Genomic DNA, 24068 nt, shown 5'->3' with positions numbered 1-24068 from the left:
GACACACACACGCACACCATTATTTTCTTACGTTGTTTTGAACGTCCTCAACATGACTAAATTCAGTTTATCATACAGCTGAGTAGGGTGTGTGTGTGTGTGTGTTTGTGTGTGTGTGTGTGTGTGTGTGTGTGTGTGTGTGTGTGTGTGTGTGTGTGTGTGTGTGTGTGTGTGTGTGCGCGCGTTTGATGTTTTGGGGGAGTGGGTGGTTCTGTAAAAGACAAACAAAGGAAATCACTCTTTGTTAAAGTTAACCAGTCGATGTGACGTTTGATTTCGTTATTCGGTAATGGCGAAATAACCGTAAACGCCGTCGTTTCGATCCGGTGAGAGTGAACTCTGCGAGACGTTCAAAGGAGCTGCCGTTCGATTTGCCTCCGTCATTGCGACGCTGCGCGTTCAAACAATATTGTACGTTTAGTCGCAGGCGGATCGTGGCGTTAACCCCGAACCTCGAACGGTCGCTCACAATCTAATAAGAGCGAGACCCGTCCGCCTGTACCCGCACACCCGTTACCCTGCGACACAATCACCCAACTCATTGGGTCACGTGTCCTTGTAATTTAAACTTGCAGCCTTCCTTATCAATTATTCCCACGTCGGGACGTGGTCCCATTATCCCCCTGCCCGTCCTGCTGCTCCATGTTGCCCCCGAACGTCGCCCGTTCGGATCTCCTTCTCCGCGACAACCGCCGCGCTTTGTGTTCACGAATCGGACATCCATCGCGTGACGTCATTTCGCACATACACAGATACATAGACACACATACACACACAGATAGACAGACAGATAATGCGCAAAAAGCGAACGGCTCGAATCGAAGAGACGATTTGTCGTTGTACTTTCGACAAACACGATTCGTTGTTGGACGTGACAATGTTGTCGATGTGAAAAGGATCGTTCAACAGCGAATGTATAAATGATAAAAACGGACACGGCTTCACGTGTGGTCGTGAACAAAAGGGACACGAGGTCGAGGGGACGGTGTTGTACACATTGGGAGACAAGCGGAGAACCAGACAACTGGACATGGATACAAATGTACAAAGAGGAACCGTGAAACCCGTCGCAATACATCGACGTACGGCCAGACAGATGGAGCAATCGGATATAGACAAACTATATAAACGTACATACGTACGAATAAATGGATAGACGGCTTGATTACGACGGAGGTTTTATATACAAATACAGATATGTAAAAATAATTAACAAATATTCGGATATATTTGATATGTGCGTCTTTACGCAGAGATGAAATAGATGACGTGAACGATTGTATGACGGACAGGCAGGCAGACAGACGGGCAGACAGGCGGGCAGACAGGCGGGCAGACAGGCGGGCAGACAGACGGTCAGACAGGCGGGCAGACAGGCAGGCAGGCAGACGGTCAGGCAGACGGGCAGACAGACGGGCAGACAGACGGGCAGACAGACGGGCAGACAGACGGGCAGACAGACGGGCAGACAGACATTATCTTCCAAATACAATGAGACGTAATTCGTTCGTTGAGCAGTGGCGGGTCCATCACACTTGTCCCGTAACGCGTCGTCTGTCCGATCCATCAAACCCCGGGTGTCAGAGCTCATCACACAAACCAAAAACGTTTCCACCACGTCGGTACATCGACAAACGTTTGTCTGTGTCCGTTCCCGCGTGTGTCGTCGATGTGAACGCGCTTTATGACGTCAGAATGGACAAACGAAACGGCGCACGAACGCTCGTGTTGTATTTTCACCGATGGCGGGTTATATTATAACGATCGCTGTACGAACTGCGGTGTCCCATCACTTCCGATCAATTGTCACACGATGATGGAACATCGTTGGGATAGAGAGACCCACGAAGCGTTGGAATCCAGTACGAATTTAATAGGAACCTCAGTACTAATTTATGGGGAAACAGTACAAATTTGGGGGAAAACACAGTACAAATTTGGAGGAAAACACAGTACTAATTTGGAGGAAAACACAGTACTAATTTGGAGAAAAACACAGTACAAATTTGGAGGAAAACACAGTACCAATTTGGGGGAAAACACAGTACCAATTTGGAGGAAAACACAGTACCAATTTGGAGGTAAACACGGTACCAATTTGGAGGAAAAACATGGTACTAATTTGGAGGAAAACACAGTACCAATTTGGGGGAAAACACAGTACCAATTTGGAGGAAAACACAGTACCAATTTGGGGGAAAACACAGTACCAATTTGGAGGAAAACACAGTACCAATTTGGGGGAAAACACAGTCCTAATTTGGAGGAAAACACAGTACTAATTTGGAGGAAAACACAGCACAAATTTGGAGGAAAACACAGCACCAATTTGGAGGAAAACACAGTATCAATTTGGACAGAAACTAGTACCGATTTGGGGGATATTGTACCGATTTGGGGGATACTAGTACCGATTTGGGGGATATTAGTACTGATTTGGGGGATATTAGTACCGATTTGGGGGATATTAGTACCGATTTGGGGGATATTAGTACTGATTTGGGGGATATTAGTACCGATTTGGGGGATACTAATACCGATTTGGGGGATACTAGTACCGATTTGGGGGATACTAGTACCGATTTGGGGGATACTAGTACCGATTTGGGAGATACTAGTACCGATTTGGGGGATACTAGTACCGATTTGGGGGATACTCATACCGATTTGGGAGAAACTAGTACCGATTTGGAGGAAAACATAGTACCAATTTGAAAGAAAACACAGTACCAATTTTGGGGGGTACTAGAACCTATTTGGGGGATACTAGTACCGATTTGGGGGATACTCATACCGATTTGGGAGAAAACATAGCACCAATTTGAAAGAAAACACAGTAGCAATTTGGAGGGAAACTAGTACCGATTTGGGGAATACTAGTACCGATTTAGGGGGTACTAGAACCTATTTGGGGGATACTAGCACCGATTTGGGGGATATTAGTACCGATTTGGGGGATACTAGTACCGATTTGGGGGATACTAGTACCGATTTGGGGGATACTAGTACCGATTTGGGGGATACTAGTACCGATTTGGGGGATACTAGTACCGATTTGGGGGATACTCATACCGATTTGGGAGAAACTAGTACCGATTTGGAGGAAAACACAGTACCAATTTGGAGGGAAACTAGTACCGATTTAGGGGGTACTAGAACCTATTTGGGGGATACTAGTACCGATTTGGGCGATACTAGTACCGATTTGGGGGATACTAGTACCGATTTGGGGGATACTCATACCGATTTGGGAGAAACTAGTACCGATTTGGAGGAAAACATAGTACCAATTTGAAAGAAAACACAGTACCAATTTGGAGGGAAACTAGTACCGATTTGGGGAATACTAGTACCGATTTAGGGGGTACTAGAACCTATTTGGGGGATACTAGCACCGATTTGGGGGATATTAGTACCGATTTGGGGGATACTAGTACCGATTTGGGGGATACTAGTACCGATTTGGGGGATACTAGTACCGATTTGGGGATACTAGTACCGATTTGGGGGATACTCATACCGATTTGGGAGAAACTAGTACCGATTTGGAGGAAAACACAGTACCAATTTGGAGGGAAACTAGTACCGATTTGGGGGGTACTAGAACCTATTTGGGGGATACTAGTACTGATTTGGGCGATACTAGTACCGATTTGGGGGATACTAGTACCGATTTGGGGGATACTAGTACCGATTTGGGGGATACTAGTACCGATTTGGGGGATACTCATACCAATTTGGGAGAAACTAGTACCGATTTGGAGGAAAACAGTACCAATTTGAAAGAAAACACAGTACCAATTTGGAGGGAAACTAGTACCGATTTGGGGAATACTAGTACCGATTTGGGGGGTACTAGAACCTATTTGGGGGATACGAATACCGATTTGGGGGATACTAGTACCGATTTGGGGGATACTAGTACCGATTTGGGGGATACAAGTACCGATTTGGGGGATACTAGTACCAATTTGGGAGAAACTCATACCAATTTGGGGGAAAACACTACCAATTTGGGGGAAAACACTACCAATTTGGTGGAAAACTCAGTACCAATTTGGAGGAAAACACAGTACCAATTTGGGAGAAAACACACTACCAATTTTGGGGAAAACACAGTACCAATTTTGGGGAAAACTACCAATTTGGGGGAAAACACAATACCAATTTGGGGAAAAACACAGTACCAATTTTGGGGAAAAAACTACCGATTTTGGGGAAAACACAGTACCGATTTTGGGGAAAACACAGTACCGATTTGGGAGAAAACACAGCACCAATTTAGGGGAAACAGTACCGATTCAGGGGAAACAGTACCAATTTGGGAGTAACTAGTACTGATTTGGGGTTAACTAGTACCAATTTGGGGCAAACTAGTACCGATTTGGGGGAAACTAGTACCGATTTGGGGGAAACTAGTACCGATTTGGGGGAAACTAGTACCGATTTGGGGGAAACTAGTACCGATTTGGGAGAAGCTAAAGCCAATTTGGGGGGAAACAGTGCCAATTTGGGGGGAAACAGTGCCAATTTGGGGGGAAACAGCGCCAATTTGGGGGGAAACAGCGCCAATTTGGGGGGAAACAGCGCCAATTTGGGGGGAAACAGTGGCAATTTTGGGGGGAAGCAGTGCCAATTTTGGGGGGCAACAGTGACAATTTTGGGGGGAAACAGTGCCAACTTGGGGGTGAAACTGCCAATTTTGGGGGAAACAGTGCCAATTTTGGGGGAAACAGTGCCAATTTTGGGGAAACAGTGCCAATTTTGGGGAAACAGTGCCAATTTTGGGGAAACTGCCAATTTTGGGGAAACTGCCAATTTTGGGGGAAACAGTGCCAATTTTGGGGAAACAGTGCCAATTTTGGGGAAACAGTGCCAATTTTGGGGGAAACAGTGCCAATTTTGGGGAAACAGTGCCAATTTTGGGGAAACAGTGCCAATTCTGGGGAAACAGTGCCAATTCTGGGGCGAAACAGCGCCAATTCTGGGGCGAAACAGTGCCAATTCTGGGGGGAAACAGTGCCAATTCTGGGCGGAAGCAGTGCCAATTCTGCGGGGGAACAGTGCCAATTCTGGGGGGAGACAGTGCCAATTCTGGGGAAACAGTGCCAATTCTGGGGAAACAGTGCCAATTCTGGGGAAACAGTGCCAATTCTGGGGAAACAGTGCCAATTTGGGGGGAAACAGTGCCAATTTGGGGGGAAACAGTGCCAATTTGGGGGGAAACTGCCAATTTGGGGGGAACAGTGCCAATTTGGGGGGAAACAGTGCCAATTTGGGGGGAAACAGTGCCAATTTGGGGGGAAACAGTGCCAATTTGGGGAAACAGTGCCAATTTGGGGAAACAGTGCCAATTTGGGGGAAACAGTGCCAATTTGGGGAAACAGTGCCAATTTGGGGGAAACAGTGCCAATTTGGGGGGAAACAGTACCGATTTGGGAGAAGCTAAAGCCAATTTGGGGGGAAACAGTGCCAATTTGGGGGGAAACAGTGCCAATTTGGGGGGAAACAGTGCCAATTTGGGGGGAAACAGTGCCAATTTGGGGGAAACAGTACCAATTTGGGGGAAAACACAGTACCGATTTGGGAGAAGCTAAAACCGATTTGGGGGGAAACAGTGCCAATTTGGGGCAAACACAGTACCAATTTGGGGAAAACTCAGTATCAATTTGGTGGAAATTCAGTGTCAATTTGGGGGAGTGAAGCCCAGTTCCAATTTGGTTTTTTGGGGGGGGCAGTTCCAATTTGAGAGGGGGGAACCAGTTCAAAATTAGGGTGGGGGAGGGAATCCAGTACAATTTGGGGGGAACACCCAGCACCAATTTGGTGGGAACACCCAGTACTAATTTTGGGGGGAACTCAGAACCAATTCGGGGGGAACTCAGAACCAATTTGGGGGGAACTCGGTATGACTTTAGGGAATTTTGCAGTACAAATTTATCGAGGAATGTGCACGAATTTACAAGAATTCAGTACGAAGTGGTGGAAATTTCACTACAAATTAGTGGGGAATTCAGTACGAATGAAGGCAAATTCAAAACGAAAAGACAAGTACATGTTTGTGGAGAGGCGTCACTTGGGTGAGGTTCATGTAACGACAGTCCCTGTGGAGCGGCCATGATGTCCTCCTGAGGTCTACTGTTTGGCCCGAGTCGCGACCAGGCGATCCCACGCTCTTTATACCATCAACGGTCTTCCCATTAAACAATCTCCTTCCATGATATAAACGTGCTTAAGGAAGTTAGTGTTGCTACGAGAGCTATCAATCACTGGCATCTTAACCAAGATGGTTCTTGGAGATTATGAGACCTGGAACATCATTTTTATACAAACACAGTTGCGACTGTTTCACGACAAAACTACATAGTCTCAAACTTGCCAAAACTTGTACACACACACACACACACACACACACACACACACACACACACACACACACACACACACACACACACACACACACACACACACACACACACACACACACACACACACACACACACACACACACACACCTCATTTGGTGAAAGTATCAAACCATCATACAGCCCTTAATATCACATCCACCATTATATTTAACCAAGTGTGGTTAAACAGTTCACATACATGTATCTACATTGACAGCTCAATTGTATCACAGGGTGTCTTTTACAAGTATTATACTAAATGATCCGAAATATTGTCGAAAGACAACGATTTAAATCGGGAACGACCACTCGCCAAATCAATTATAGTCACGTGTCATTGTCAAAGGTAACGCTCACCTATTTACAAATAGCTGTACCTACCTGTACTGTGTAGGTATCAGTCACGTGTGAGACCGTTTACAAACATCAACGGACAGTTGTAGTTGAAGGACAACGAGAGGGTGGCACAAATATACAAGAGATCTCGTGTGTACAGAGCGCACTTTCAGGCAACAGCAGGCGAAGTGGTCACAAGGAGTAATACAAAAGCCTAAATGAACAATCAATCGGACCGACAGATATCTCCGAAGCATACGAAATACAACAACCCACAAGTGGAAGTATGCAAAGAGTACCGATTTCAAGAATCGGAGACGGAGTGACACGGACAGAGGACGAGACTGAAGGAAAGGAAGGATGAGTGCGGTCGTTACCTTATCCGGTGCCTTCCTTGCACCTGCGCCCTTCACGGGGTAAACCAACTTGTTTGTCTTCAGACCCCTTGTACACCGATGGAACGCACACTGCAGCTCCTCTTCTTCTTCATCAAATCCTGACTCCCTCTGTACTTCTCTACCTCTCGCTTTTTCTGTTGCTTTCTCTCCCTCTCTCTAAACCCCATCCCTATTTCTTTCTTCCCGTCGCCCCTCCTCTTATACGGCCCACTCCCTTCTTCTCCCCTTCTTCTCCTCCTCCCTTTTTCTCACCCACCTTACCTCGATGACGTACACATTAGTAAAGGGTACTGTGTGTGCCTGACGAGCTGTTGGCCGTTCGGAAGGCAACGTTAAGTTATATTCACATTATTATAATCAAAACTGCAGTCAACACAGGTACAAATGTGTCCGTGTCAAAATACAACTCCATGTCCATGTACACCGAGCTGCGCAAGTGCGTACGCACAGAGCATAATGTACATATGTTCAAGAAACAATTAATAATGTACTTAATATACATTCAAATATTCAAATATTTATTTAGTTATATACCAGAAACATTTATTTATAGACTGCAAATATATATATATATATATATATATATATATATATATATATATATATATATATATATATATATATATATATATATATATATACTTATATACTGCAAATATATATATATATATATATATATATATATATATATATATATATATATATATATATATATATATATATATACATACATACATGTATAAATATATATTTCTATAAAATGTATTTATTTATTTATATACCAGAAACATTTATTTATTTAGTTATATTCTGTAAATATATTTATATACCAGAAACATTTATTTATTTATAGACTGTATGTATATATATATATATATATATATATATATATATATATATATATATATATATATATATATATATATATATATATATCTTCTTCTTTCGGCTGATCCCGTTCGGGGTCGCCACAGCGGATCATCCGTATGATCCGCATAGTGATTTGGCACATGTTTTACGCTGGATGCCCTTCCTGACGCAACCCTGGTCGCCTCTTACAACACAGGGATATGGTACACCTATTTTAACCGGGGTATACACCGGCCCAGTACACTGGTACTCATTTCGCCGACCTCGGAAGGATGACAGGCTGAGTCAACCCCCTGGTGTATTAATTCAGTGGCCCAACGGGGCTTGAACTCAGGACCTTTTGGATCCCAAGCCGCTGCCCTAACCACTACGCCAACACCAGGCTCATATATATATATATATATATATATATATATATATATATATATATATATATATATATATATATATATATATATATATATATATATATATATGTATAAATATCTTCTTCTTCTTCTTCTTTCGGCTGCTCCCGTTAGGGGTCGCCACAGCGGATCATCCGTATGATCCGCATAGTGATTTGGCACATGTTTTACGCCGGATGCCCTTCCTGACGCAACCCTGGTCGCCTCTAACGACACAGGGATATGGTACACCTATTTTAACCGGGGTATACACTGGCCCAGTTCACTGGTACTCATTTCGCCGACCTCGGAAGGATGACAGGCTGAGTCAACCCCCTGGTGTATTAATTCAGTGGCCCAACGGGGCTTGAACTCAGGACCTTTTGGATCCCAAGCCGCTGCCCGAACCACTGCGCCAACACCAGGCTCTTATGTATAAATATATATTTCTATAAAATTTATTTATATATATATATATATATATATATATATATATATATATATATATATATATATATATATATATATATATATACTGTACATATTTATATGCAGCATACAAATAAATAAATACATAGTACCTAAATAAATAAATTAATTAATATATTTATAAGCATTATTTATTTATTTATGTCATCATCATCACCATTTTAAAGCCTCTTCCCTGAGCATGGGTCAAGCTTTTTGCAGGCTCCAATCATGGTACCCTTTCTTGTGGCAATGTTTTTATGGCCGGATGCCCTTCCTGACGCTAAACCCTTTAGTCGCCTTCGACCCTGCAGGGATAATTACCAGTATACTGGTGCTCATTTCACCAAGCTCGGAAGGATGAGCCAACCCCCTTGATGTTAATTCAGTGGCCAGCGGGGCTCGAGCTCAGGACCCGGAGGATCCCAAGCCACCACTCGAACTACGATGCCAATGCCAGGCTTATTTATTTATTTATTTATATGGAATTTTTTTTTATATACAGAATATGAATAAATAAATTTACATGCAGTATTTGAATCAATAAATAAATTTATATTCAATATTTATTTATTTATTTATATACTGCATGTATATATATATATATATATATATATATATATATATATATATATATATATATATATATATATATATATATATATATATATATATATATATATATATATATATATATACACACATGTCCAGTGTATAATTAAATGTTTATTTATTTATGTCCTGTATGCGTATTTATTTATTTATTTTATTAATTATTATATACATACATATTTACTGCAAGCAGCTACTCGGGTGCATCGTACGTGCAGACTGCAGACACAATAGATATGTTTTATATATTTGATGATGTGTATTGTAAAACAGCCTTATATTCAAGAGTTACAATGTTACACAAATCGTAGTTACAATGACGTGCAAGCCAAAACACAAACTAAACATGTTACATACACATAATTAACTTAATCAAGCAATGACCAAAAATATGGCAAGTCATGTGAGCCAAAATGCGATGTAATTAAATACGTGATGTTTAAAGTGTGCTCTCATTAATACATTTCCTTAGTAATGAACAAATCGCTCATAACTACGACTACTTCGTAATTATCAATGTTTAAAATATACCAATCTTTAATCAAGTCATAGATCAGAGGCAGAGACAAAGGAATCACTGGTAACTGATTCCTTTCTAATGTGGAAAGTTCGGAAACTTACACCGACAGTAATTTTTAATGTAAATGTGGAAAAAGTTATAAAATAAGAGGTGGGTGTTACCGTTGCCTAGCAACCATTTCCAGTGTAAGCTCCATTGTCTTCAGCCACGTGACCCGCACTGAGCAGACAGAGCCTGCACCGGCCGACTTCGATTCGCGGATATTTTCGTTTATGGACATTTTCCGACGATTTTGTGATTTCTTTCTGGGATGTTGGCTTCGAGTTGCATTTCAGCTTTCTACACAACATCTAAGGTATTAAACATTTATATCAGTGAGCGAGTGGTGAGAAAGAGCCTTTTATATTTCTCTCCAATTCCTTAATGTCTTTATTGAGCTCTGGGTTTGTTTCAATGCTTCTCGTTTAATACACAATCGAATGGCTTTGTGCATTAGATAAATGCAACAAATGTATTTACAATACTGTGTTACACATGTGCGGTGTCCATGCACACCTCATAGATCGCATGAACAGTCACGTGGAGCGCAATGACATTAAAAAATAAATCAAACAACACCTTCCTTGTCATATATCGTACATGATAATGGTTAACTACAGATAATGGCGATTCTACAAGCTTTTACAGTTTTGGCCGCAAATACATTTGTCGCTGTAAATAATGTACCTGTACGAGGCGCACCTGGATCCATAATAGGTGCGGGTGTCTTTTTTCTTTCTTGGAATCGATATTGTCGTTCATGGGGGTTTTGAGTGTAAACCTCAATGACGTACCCCTCGAATCGAGGGGGTTTACAGAGTCCACAAATCAGTAGCGATGTGCGTCGCTGGTGTACCACTTTGTTGATGACGCTTTGCTCATTAACGACGGCATTCGAATCAACGACAAGCAAAAACATTATATAGTCAATGTCGATGTTGTATAAAACCATCACATGGCTCTTAATATCACATCCTGGCGTAAAAGTGTTTAAAATATATTGGTGTTTCAAGCTGAGCTGTGACGTCAGAAAAAAATAATTCCTTTGCGATCCACAGAACAGGGATGGAGAGAGAGAGAGAGAGAGAGAGAGAATAGAGAGAGAGACTAGAGAGAGAGAGAGAATAGAGAGAGAGAGAGAGAGAGAGAGAGAGAGAGAGAGAGAGAGAGAGAGAGAGAGAGAGAGAGAGAGAGAGAGAGAGAGAGAGAGAGAGAGAGAGAGAGAGAGAGAGAGAGAGAGAGAGAGAGAGGGAGAGAGAGAGGAGTGGGGGGGGGGGGAAGAGGGGGAGAGAGAGAGAGAGACAGAGAGACAGAGAGACAGAGAGACAGAGAGACAGAGAGACAGAGAGACAGAGAGAGAGAGAGAGAGAGAGAGAGAGAGAGAGAGAGAGAGAGAGAGAGAGAGAGAGAGAGAGAGAGAGAGAGAGAGAGAGAGAGAGAGAGAGAGAGAGAGAGAGAGAGAGAGAGAGAGAGAGAGAGAGAGAGAGAGAGAGAGAGAGAGAGAGAGAGAGAGAGAGAGAGAGAGAGAGAGAGAGAGAGAGAGAGAGAGAGAGACAGAGAGAGAGAGAGAGAGAGACAGAGAGACAGAGAGACAGAGAGACAGAGAGACAGAGAGAGAGAGAGAGAGAGAGAGACAGAGAGACAGAGAGAGAGAGGGAGACAGAGAGAAAGAGAGAGAGAGAGAGAGAGAGAGAGAGAGAGAGAGAGAGAGAGAGAGAGAGAGAGAGAGAGAGAGAGAGAGAGAGAAGAGAGAGTTTGATGTGGGTTATTTTTGATGTATGCACATCGTGCAAGAGTTATTGCACAGACGGCTCCGTAAACGGGCTGGGTGTGTCTGTTTTTTCAAGGACAGCAAGCTCGTATTCCAGCCCGGACCCCCCCCCCCCCATCACAATGTGCATGAGGCGGTCGCGGTGATAAAAACCCTCTCCATGCTCTGCTGGGTGTAGCGCGCTCCGAGCTCCTTGGAGAGACTTCTTGCCGCTCTCGCGAATCCCAAAACGCTTCGCTTGTGCTCCGGTAAAAAGGGCGAACTCAGCGAGTGTGCGAACCTCGCGTCACACTCGAACGCGCTAATAAACACACGTTTTCGCTGCAACGCGCTCAACCGTCCACCCTGATTACACTCGGTCCGTGCTCGGTCCGTGCGTCGAAAGCACGCGACACTACCGTCACGCATATATATATATATATATATATATATATATATATATATATATATATATATATATATATATATATATATATATATATATATATATATATATATATATATATATATATATACTACGAGTACACGGCACAAGGCGGGATGTCTTACCGAATGAAACTACCAAGTGGAGAACTTACCGAAGGTAGTGAACGGGAGAATTTTACCTTCTCACTTACAGTACCTTGACCGGGGAAAGTTTTTGTCCCAAGTCTTTCACGAACCAGCTGGCCAGGCCTGACGTTCGTCTGTCTCTGTCTGTGTCTCTGTGTGTCTGTGTGTGTCTGTGTGTGTCTGTCTCTCTCTCTCTCTCTCTCTCTCTCTCTCTCTCTCTCTCTCTCTCTCTCTCTCTCTCTCTCTCTCTCTCTCTCTCTCTCTCGTGCAACCTGTGGCTGCTGGTTGCATCATTGGTTGGGACGCGGCTGTGCCGCTGATGCAGTGTCCCCCCTTACCAGGACGCTGGTGCTCATTCTGCCGACCTCGGAAGGATGACAGGCTGAGTCAACCTCCTGGTGTATTGTTTTTTTAATTCAGCGGCCAACGGGACTTGAGCTCAGGACCCTGGGATCCCAAGCCACCACCTTAACCACAAAGCCAACACCAGGCTTGACGATCGACTGAAGGTGGTAACTCACCTACAATTCACCAAAGACACGGTGCGATCTTTAAAGTTCACTAATGCTCGTACATCGGACACCCAGCTTAACGGCCATGAGCCAATGATGCTTCAACCTGACAGTTTATAATCGGGGTGGGAATCGAACCCACATGAGACAGCTCCGAGGTAAGTGTGTGTTACTTCTGCGTCTTCTTATAATAAAACATTTTACATTTTGTCCACCTCAGTTACTAATCTTGACAACATATACAAGTTAGTAATAAACTAGTATTGTGCTGTTATTTCAATTGGTTGGTTATATGTCCTGTTCGCTGTATCGTGACGACATCAGCCAAGATTACGTCACATCATCCTTGCCTTGGGACTCTCGATTTAACAACAAGGGCTGTGGTGGCTGTTCTTGTCGGATCGCTGTTAACCAAGATCCTTCGCCAGTTTATCTTGTTAATAAGGTGTTAAGTACTCCACTTTCGATTAAACCTGATAACTCGATTAGGAAGAAGTGACCAAATGACCTCCACATGACCTCCACCCCCCCCATGTTATTTAATTACATTGTTCTACGTTTAAAAAACTCCTCAACATGTTGATACTCGCACAGATAGACGACCATTAGTCAAGGTAGAGCTTTTGTTGACCATGTTACCTTACCTTGACCTTTTCCGTTCTATAATTGCCTTGAGACATTATTCGAGGCGATCCGGGGTCGTGGTCGTGGGGATTGATTTTAAAGGGGAACTGAACGAATGAATGACTGAAGGAGTAAGCAATTTAATTGACAGGTGATGAAACAACCGACAGAATATAATGTAACGCTGCGTTTTCAGAGGCTTGTAGTTGTGCAGTTTCTCAAATCCATGGATTTTACATTTAAAGCGCATTTAATAGCATCACGGGTTATGAAGATTAGGTAACTTATTAAACTTTCCCTCCATTGTTAATGCGTTCTTCTCTTCTGAAATCACCTTCTCCACCACGTAACCCTCCAATCTATATGACCCCCCTCCCCCCACCCCAATCCCGAGATACTCCACTCACATTCTTCTCGACGCCCCTCACCGTTTCTGCCTCCAACGCACACCTTTTCATGCCACCTCTCCCCCGAACCCTGCCACCCACCCCGTGACCATCTCCACACCTGTACATTTCACAAGGATACACAAGGAAATTAGATGCAGGTGGAGGATATTCGACCCATTATGCCTTCACCACATCAACACCAGACCAATTTATCAACATCAGACCAACTTATCAACACCAGACAAACTTACAAACTTATCAACACCAGACAAATGTATCAACACCAGACGAACTTATCAACACCAGACCATTTTATCAACACCAAACAAACTTATCAACACCAGACCAATTTATCAGCACCAAACAAACTTATCAACACCAGACCAATTTATCAGCACCAAACAAACTTATCAACACCAGACCAATTTATCAACACCAGACAAATTTATGAGCACAAGACAAACTTTTCAACACCAGACCAATTTATCAACACCAAACAAATTTATGAGCACAAGACAAACTTTTCAACACTAGACCAATTTATGAACACAAGACAAATTTATCAACACCAGATAAACTTATCAACACCAGACCAATTTATAAACACCAGACAAATTTATCAGCACCAGACAAACTTATCAACACCAGGCCAATTTATCAACACCAGATCATTTATCAACACCAGACCAATTTATCAACACCAGACCAACTTATCAACACCAGACCAACTTATCAACACCAGACCAATTTATCAACACCAGACCAATTTATCAACACCAAACAAACTTATCAACACCAGATCAATTTATCAACACCAGAAAAATGTATGAGCACAAGACAAACTTTTCAACACTTGACCAATTTATGAACACTAGACAAATTTATCAACACCAGACAAACTTATCAACACCAGACCAATTTATCAACACCAGACAAATTTATAAACAACAGACAAATTTATCAGCACCAGACAAACTTATCAACACCAGCCCAATTTATCAGCACCAGACCAATTTATCAACACCAGACCAATTTATCAACACCAAACAAACTTATCAACACCAGACCAATTTATCAACCACAGAAAAATGTATGAGCACAAGACAAACTTTTCAACACTTGACCAATTTATTAATACCAGACAAATTTAACAACACCAGACAAACTTATCAACACCAGAGCAATCTATCAACACCAGACCATTTATCAACACCAGACCAATTTATCAACACCAGACAAATTTATGAGCACAACACAAACTTTTCAACACTCGACCAATTTATGAACACTAGACAAATTTATCAACACCAGACAAACTTATCAACACCAGACCAATTTATCAACACCAGACAAATTTATAAACAACAGACAAATTTATCAGCACCACACAAACTTATTAACACCAGCCCAATTTATCAGCACCAGACCAATTTATCAACACCAGACCAATTTATCAACACCAGACCAATTTATGAGCACAACACAAACTTTTCAACACTCGACCAATTTATGAACACTAGAAAAATTTATCAACACCAGACAAACTTATCAACACCAGACCAATTTATCAACACCAGACAAATTTATAAACAACAGACAAATTTATCAGCACCACACAAACTTATCAACACCAGCCCAATTTATCAGCACCAGACCAATTTATCAACACCAGACTAATTTATCAACACCAGACCAATTTATCAACACCAGACCAATTTATCAACACCAGTCCAATTTATCAACACCAAACAAACTTATCAACACCAGACCAATTTATCAACACCAGAAAAATGTATGAGCACAAGACAAACTTTTCAACATTTGACCCAATTTATTAATACCAGACAAATTTAACAACACCAGACAAACTTATCAACACCAGACCAATTTATCAACACCAGACAAATTTATAAACAACAGACAAATTTATCAGCACCGGACAAACTTATCAACACCAGCCCAATTTATCAGCACCAGCCCAATTTATCAGCACCAGACCAATTTATCAGCACCAGACCAATTTATCAACACCAGTCCAATTTATCAACACCAGACCAACTTATCAACACCAGACCAATTTATCAACACCAGACCAATTTATCACCACCAGACAAACTTTTCAACATGAGACCAATTTATTAACACCAGACAAATTTATCAGAACCAGACAAACTTATCAACACCAGACCAATTTATCAACACCAAACAAACTTATCAACACAAGACCAATTTATCAACACCAGACAAATTTATGAGCACAAGACAAACTTTTCAACTCTAGACCAATTTATTAACACCAGACAAATTTATCAACACCAGACCAATTTATCAACACCAGTCCAATTTATCAACACCAAACAAACTTATCAACACCAGACCAATTTATCAACACCAGAAAAATGTATGAGCACAAGACAAACTTTTCAACATTTGACCCAATTTATTAATACCAGACAAATTTAACAACACCAGACAAACTTATCAACACCAGACCAATTTATCAACACCAGACCATTTATCAACACCAGACCAATTTATCAACACCAGACCAATTTATCAACACCAGACCAATTTATGAGCACAACACAAACTTTTCAACACTCGACCAATTTATGAACACTAGAAAAATTTATCAACACCAGACAAACTTATCAACACCAGACCAATTTATCAACACCAGACAAATTTATAAACAACAGACAAATTTATCAGCACCACACAAACTTATCAACACCAGCCCAATTTATCAGCACCAGACCAATTTATCAACACCAGACTAATTTATCAACACCAGACCAATTTATCAACACCAGACCAATTCATCAACACCAGTCCAATTTATCAACACCAAACAAACTTATCAACACCAGACCAATTTATCAACACCAGAAAAATGTATGAGCACAAGACAAACTTTTCAACATTTGACCCAATTTATTAATACCAGACAAATTTAACAACACCAGACAAACTTATCAACACCAGACAAACTTATCAACCCCAGACCAATTTATCAACACCAGACAAATTTATAAACAACAGACAAATTTATCAGCACTGGACAAACTTATCAACACCAGTCCAATTTATCAGCACCAGCCCAATTTATCAGCACCAGACCAATTTATCAACACCAGTCCAATTTATCAACACCAGAACAACTTATCAACACCAGACCAATTTATCAACACCAGACCAATTTATCACCACCAGACAAACTTTTCAACATGAGACCAATTTATTAACACCAGACAAATTTATCAGAACCAGACAAACTTATCAACACCAGACCAATTTATCAACACAAGACCAATTTATCAACACCAGACAAATTTATGAGCACAAGACAAACTTTTCAACACTAGACCAATTTATTAACACCAGACAAATTTATCAACACCAGACCAATTTATCAACACCAGTCCAATTTATCAACACCAAACAAACTTATCAACACCAGACCAATTTATCAACACCAGAAAAATGTATGAGCACAAGACAAACTTTTCAACATTTGACCCAATTTATTAATACCAGACAAATTTAACAACACCAGACAAACTTATCAACACCAGACCAATTTATCAACACCAGACCATTTATCAACACCAGACCAATTTATCAACACCAGACCAATTTATCAACACCAGACAAATTTATGAGCACAACACAAACTTTTCAACACTCGACCAATTTATGAACACTAGACAAATTTATCAACACCAGACAAACTTATCAACACCAGACCAATTTATCAACACCAGACAAATTTATAAACAACAGACAAATTTATCAGCACCGGACAAACTTATCAACACCAGCCCAATTTATCAGCACCAGACCAATTTATCAACACCAGACCAATTTATCAACACCAGTCCAATTTATCAACACCAGCCCAACTTATCAACACCAGACCAATTTATCAACACCAGACCAATTTATCAACACCAAACAAACTTTTCAACATGAGACCAATTTATTAACACCAGACAAATTTATCAGAACCAGCCAAACTTATCAACACCAGACCAATTTATCAACACCAAACAAACTTATCAACACAAGACCAATTTATCAACACCAGACAAATTTATGAGCACAAGACAAACTTTTCAACACTAGACCAATTTATTAACACCAGACAAATTTATCAACACCAGACCAATTTATGAACACCAGAAAAATTTATAAGCACAAGACAAGCTTTTCAACACTAGACCAATTTATTAACACCAGACCAATTTATAAACACCAGACCAATTTATAAACACCAGACAAATTTATCAGAACCAGACAACCTTTTCAACACCAGACCAATTTATCAACACCACACAAATTTATGAGCTCAAGACAAACTTTTCAACACTAGACCAATTTATCAACACCAGACCAATTTATCAACACCAGACCAATTTATGAGCACAACACAAACTTTTCAACACTCGACCAATTTATGAACACCAGAAAAATTTATCAACACCAGACAAACTTATCAACACCAGACCAATTTATCAACACCAGACCAATTTATCAACACCAGACCAATTTATCAACACCAGTCCAATTTATCAACACCAAACAAACTTATCAACACCAGAAAAATGTATGAGCACAAGACAAACTTTTCAACATTTGACCCAATTTATTAATACCAGACAAATTTAACAACACCAGACAAACTTATCAACACCAGACCAATTTATCAACACCAGACCAATTTATCAACACCAGACCAATTTATCAACATCAGACCAATTTATCAACACCAGACCAATTTATCAACACCAGACAAATTTATGAGCACAACACAAACTTTTCAACACTCGACCAATTTATGAACACTAGACAAATTTATCAACACCAGACAAACTTATCAACACCAGACCAATTTATCAACACCAGACAAATTTATAAACAACAGACAAACTTATCAACACCAGTCCAATTTATCAGCACCAGCCCAATTTATCAGCACCAGACCAATTTATCACCACCAGACCAATTTATCAACACCAGTCCAATTTATCAACACCAGACCAACTTATCAACACCAGACCAATTTATCAACACCAGACCAATTTATCAACACCAGACCAATTTATCAACACCAAACAAACTTTTCAACATGAGACCAATTTATTAACACCAGACAAATTTATCAGAACCAGACAAACTTATCAACACCAGACCAATTTATCAACACCAAACAAACTTATCAACACAAGACCAATTTATCAACACCAGACAAATTTATGAGCACAAGACAAACTTTTCAACACTAGACCAATTTATTAACACCAGACAAATTTATCAACACCAGACCAATTTATCAACACCAGTCCAATTTATCAACACCAAACAAACTTATCAACACCAGACCAATTTATCAACACCAGAAAAATGTATGAGCACAAGACAAACTTTTCAATATTTGACCCAATTTATTAATACCAGACAAATTTAACAACACCAGACAAACTTATCAACACCAGACCAATTTATCAACACCAGACCATTTATCAACACCAGACCAATTTATCAACACCAGACAAATTTATGAGCACAACACAAACTTTTCAACACTCGACCAATTTATGAACACTAGACAAATTTATCAACACCAGACAAACTTATCAACACCAGCCCAATTTATAAGCACCAGACCAATTTATCAACACCAGACCAATTTATCAACACCAGACCAATTTATCAACACCAGACCAATTTATCAACACCAGTCCAATTTATCAACACCAGACCAACTTATCAACACCAGACCAATTTATCAACACCAGACCAATTTATCAACACCAAACAAACTTTTCAACATGAGACCAATTTATTAACACCAGACAAATTTATCAGAACCAGACAAACTTATCAACACCAGACCAATTTATCAACACCAAACAAACTTATCAACACAAGACCAATTTATCAACACCAGACAAATTTATGAGCACAAGACAAACTTTTCAACACTAGACCAATTTATTAACACCAGACAAATTTATCAACATCAGACCATTTATCAACACCAGACCAACTTATCAACACCAGACCAATTTATGAACACCAGAAAAATTTATGAGCACAAGACAAGCTTTTCAACACGAGACCAATTTATTAACACCAGACAAATTTATCAACACCAGACAAACTTATCAACACCAGACCAATTTATCAACACCAGACCAATTTATAAACACCAGACAAATTTATAAACACCAGACAAATTTATCAGAACCAGACAACCTTTTCAACACCAGACCAATTTATCAACACCAGACAAATTTATGAGCACAAGACAAGCTTTTCAACACTAGACCAATTTATTAACACCAGACAAATTTATCAACACCAGACCAATTTGTCAGCACCAGACCAATTTATCAACACCAGACAAATTTATGAGCTCAAGAGAAACTTTTCAACACTAGACCAATTTATTAACACCAGACAAATTTATCAACACCAGACAAACTTATCAACACCAGACCAATTTATCAACACCAGACCAATTTATAAACACCAGACAAATTTATCAGCACCAGACAAACTTATCAACACCAGACCAATTTATCAGCACCTGACCAATTTATCAACACCAGACCAATTTATCAGCACCAACAAACTTATCAACATCAGATAAACTTATCAACACCAGACCAATTTATCAGCACCAGACCAATTTATCAGCACCAGACCAATTTATCAACACCAGACCAACTTATCAACAACAGATTAATACAAGAATAAACCAATGTCACCCGCAGGGTGACCCGTATCTTGCCAAAAGGTGACCACGTGTGACTTCTTTAAGGTCACACTGAGGTGAACAGAGCTGCTATCCACCAGGAGCGACTCCTTGAGGAATATCTGCCTACGAGAGATTCCGATGAAAATCGTTCTCCAGAATAACCATGAAAAATATGCGTTTGCCTCATAACATCACCAAATGATGTCATAATGTCTCAAGCTTGACATATCCAGATAGCACTCATCGAGGTGTTCAATTTGAGGTACCACACGATATGGTTCCTAAAACTTGAAAATTTGACCTTGGGGTCAAATATGTTTGACCTCAGGCGCTAACCATGAAGGTCAAGGCCAATCACCGCCAAAAATTAATCAGCTGAGCGACAGACCATGAACTATATTCCCATGAAGTTTGAAGACGATCCGATCAAAATTACTCAAAAAAATAAGGGTTTCGTCGACTCCCCTGATTTGCGATAAAGTGACCTTGACCTTTGACCTTGACCTTCAAAATTTTATGCGCTGAAAGGGACCTCTATAGGCCTCTGATATGCGAAGTTACAAAAATTTCCAATGATAACTGTGCTCTGCAGAGTGATTTATACGTGATTACAGACAAACAAAAAAAAAAAAACAAACATACAAGCTGACTAACATATCTTGCAAAAACTTCGTTTTGGCAAAATAAAAATGCAAATGTTTACATATATATATATATATATATATATATATATATATATATATATATATATATATATATATATATATATATATATATATATACAGTGTATATAATATAGTTGTAGTTTTTTTCTTGTTTTATTTTTCCTGTAATTTATCGCTGTTTTTTTGTCGTTCTTTTTTTTCCAGGGGAGGGGCATGGGCAAAGATGGTCCTTGGATAAAAATACACACAACATCCCTTGATGAGACCCCCACAGACAGCACGACCGAAACATGCACACAATCACCCTAACATGCTCAAGCTTGCTAAAAGTCCTGCCAAATCCCTATACCCCTCTCTCTCCATAACTTCCAGGTACCTATCTAATTCCAATTTAAACTTATCTACTGTTTCTGCTGCCACTACCTTTACAGGGAGATAATTCCATGCATTAACCACTCTCTGATTAAAAGTCCCCTACCTTACTACCATCTTTACTCTCAGGCTATGTATGGCCCCTTGTCCTATCACTGTCTACTCTGCTGAATAATTCATCTGCACTTGTTGTATCAATACCTTTCATTATCTGAAGCATCTCCATCATATCTCTTCGTAACCGCCTCCTTTCTCCTGTATAAAGCCCTGTCTCCTTCAGCCACTCCTCATAGCTCAGTCTAGCAAGGCCCAGAATCAATGTAGTAGCCCTGTGATGAACCCTCTCTCTGGCATGTATGTCCTTCCTGAGTTGTGGTGACCAAAACTGTACACAATATTCTAGATGTGGCCCTCACTAAATTCCTATAAATTGTTAACACCACCTTTTTTGATATATAAAGGGTCCCCCTCCAAATACAACCTAAAACCATATTTGCTTTACCAATAGCTGACTCGCACTGTGCTGCCTGTTTATCTCCCATATCTATTACCACCCCCAGATCCTTCTCCTGTGTGACACGCTCCAAAATTACCCCTTACATCCTGTAATCTCTATTTTCATTGTTCTTTCCCATCCCCAACACTTTACACTTACTCAGGTTAAATTCCATCTGCCAATCTTTTGCCCAATCTATGCAAATATCAATACTTTCCTGAATCTGATCACCACCCCCTCTGCTATCCACCTCACCTCGAAGCTTTGCGACATCTGCAAATTTGGAAACCTACTCTTCACCGCACTATCCAAATCGTTGATGTAAATAATGAATAGTAATGGTCCGAGTACTGATCCCTGAGGTACCCCACTACTTACATCCTCCCAGCAAGACATCCTCCCACTCACAGCCACTCTTTGCTTCCTTCCACTAAGCCAGTTTACAATCCAATTAGCTACCTGACCAGCCACTCCACAATCCCTCACTTTGGCTAACAACCTCCGATGTGGTACCTCATTTCAATTCAATAAGTATATGTATATATACAGTATATCCAGTCTTGGCTCACCTCGTCACTGAGTCCTCCTCTCCAATATATGACCGGCTCATCTCCTCCCTGAATTATCCTCCCCTAATAACAAGCAATAACAAGGAACAAGGAACTTTGACGCATGAGGAGGCCATTCGGCTTGTCATGGCGCGCTACCCCACCAATAACAGACAACACATATCCGTCTTGGACCACAAATCCAATCTCTGTTGGGGGGAGAGGGGGGGGAGGAGAAATGCCATATATGCAACCAAAATAATATTTAAATTAAATGTATTTATGTCATCATAATTATAAATATTGTTGGGGATTTAAAAAAAAATTGGGGGTTTGGGAGGGGGGTGTCCCAGGAACAACAGGGATGAGATCCTCCTGCAGAAATCAAAATCAATACACAGGTATGCTATCACCACCCGCACACAACCTACCTACAACTCTTGTCAATATCCCTGTACCCCTCTATCTCCAAGACTCCAATGCTTCTCGGTGTGCCGATCTAATTCCAATTTAAACGAACACACCATGTGCTGCCACTACGTTTCCAGGAAGACCATTCCATGCATTCTCTCTATCCTCTGTTCACCCCCTCCCTGAGTTATCCCACCCCATTCTCTCTATCCTCCGTTCATCCCCTCCCTGAGTTATCCCACCCCATTCTCTCTATCCTCCGTTCACCCCTCCCTGAGTTATCCCACCGCATTCTCTCTATCCTCCGTTCATCCCCTCCTGAGTTATCCCACCCCATTCTCTCTATCCTCCGTTCACCCCTCCCTGAGTTATCCCACCCCATTCTCCCTATCCTCCGTTCACCCCCTCCCTGAGTTATCCCACCCCATTCTCTCTATCCTCCGTTCACCCTCTCCCTGAGTTATCCCACCCCATTCTCTCTATCCTCCGTTCACCTCCTCCCTGAGTTATCCCACCCCATTCTCTCTATCCTCCGTTCACCTCCTCCCTGAGTTATCCCACCCCATTCTCTCTATCCTCCGTTCACCTCCTCCCTGAGTTATCCCACCCCATTCTCTCTATCCTCCGTTCACCTCCTCCCTGAGTTATCCCACCCCATTCTCTCTATCCTCCGTTCACCTCCTCCCTGAGTTATCCCACCCCATTCTCTCTATCCTCCGTTCACCTCCTCCCTGAGTTATCCCACCCCATTCTCTCTATCCTCCGTTCACCTCCTCCCTGAGTTATCCCACCCCATTCTCTCTATCCTCCGTTCACCTCCTCCCGAGGTCCCACCGTTGCGCTGAGCGGTGCTGCCGCCGGGTTGTCCGCGGTAATTTCGCTCCACCAGTGGCTCAGCCGATCTTGATTGACGTTTGAAGGCAATTTTA

The 24068-nt window shown here is 41.1% G+C and overlaps 1 protein-coding gene across 2 annotated transcripts in view; it reads right to left on the bottom strand.

Moving 5' to 3' along the window:
* LMX1B (LIM homeobox transcription factor 1 beta) overlaps window positions 1-24068 on the bottom strand; it is a 169768-nt gene that overhangs the window by 54454 nt on the left and 91246 nt on the right. Inside the window, exon 1 of one of the 2 annotated variants that reach the window (XM_085855153.1) lies at window positions 7121-7300. The exons of the other annotated variant lie outside the window; for it this stretch is intronic. The gene's annotated coding sequence lies outside the window, so the exon portion shown is untranslated. Of the gene's footprint in view, window positions 1-7120; window positions 7301-24068 lie in introns of those variants that run through there. 2 annotated transcript variants of the gene reach the window in all.

Source organism: Eptatretus burgeri, chromosome 14, assembly GCF_056783735.1.
Source record: "Eptatretus burgeri isolate ZD-2024b chromosome 14, Ebu_testis_v1, whole genome shotgun sequence".
Classification (NCBI taxonomy): domain Eukaryota; kingdom Metazoa; phylum Chordata; class Myxini; order Myxiniformes; family Myxinidae; genus Eptatretus; species Eptatretus burgeri.
The sequence above is the reverse complement of the archived record's forward strand: the minus strand, read 5'-3'. Positions and strand labels throughout refer to the sequence as shown.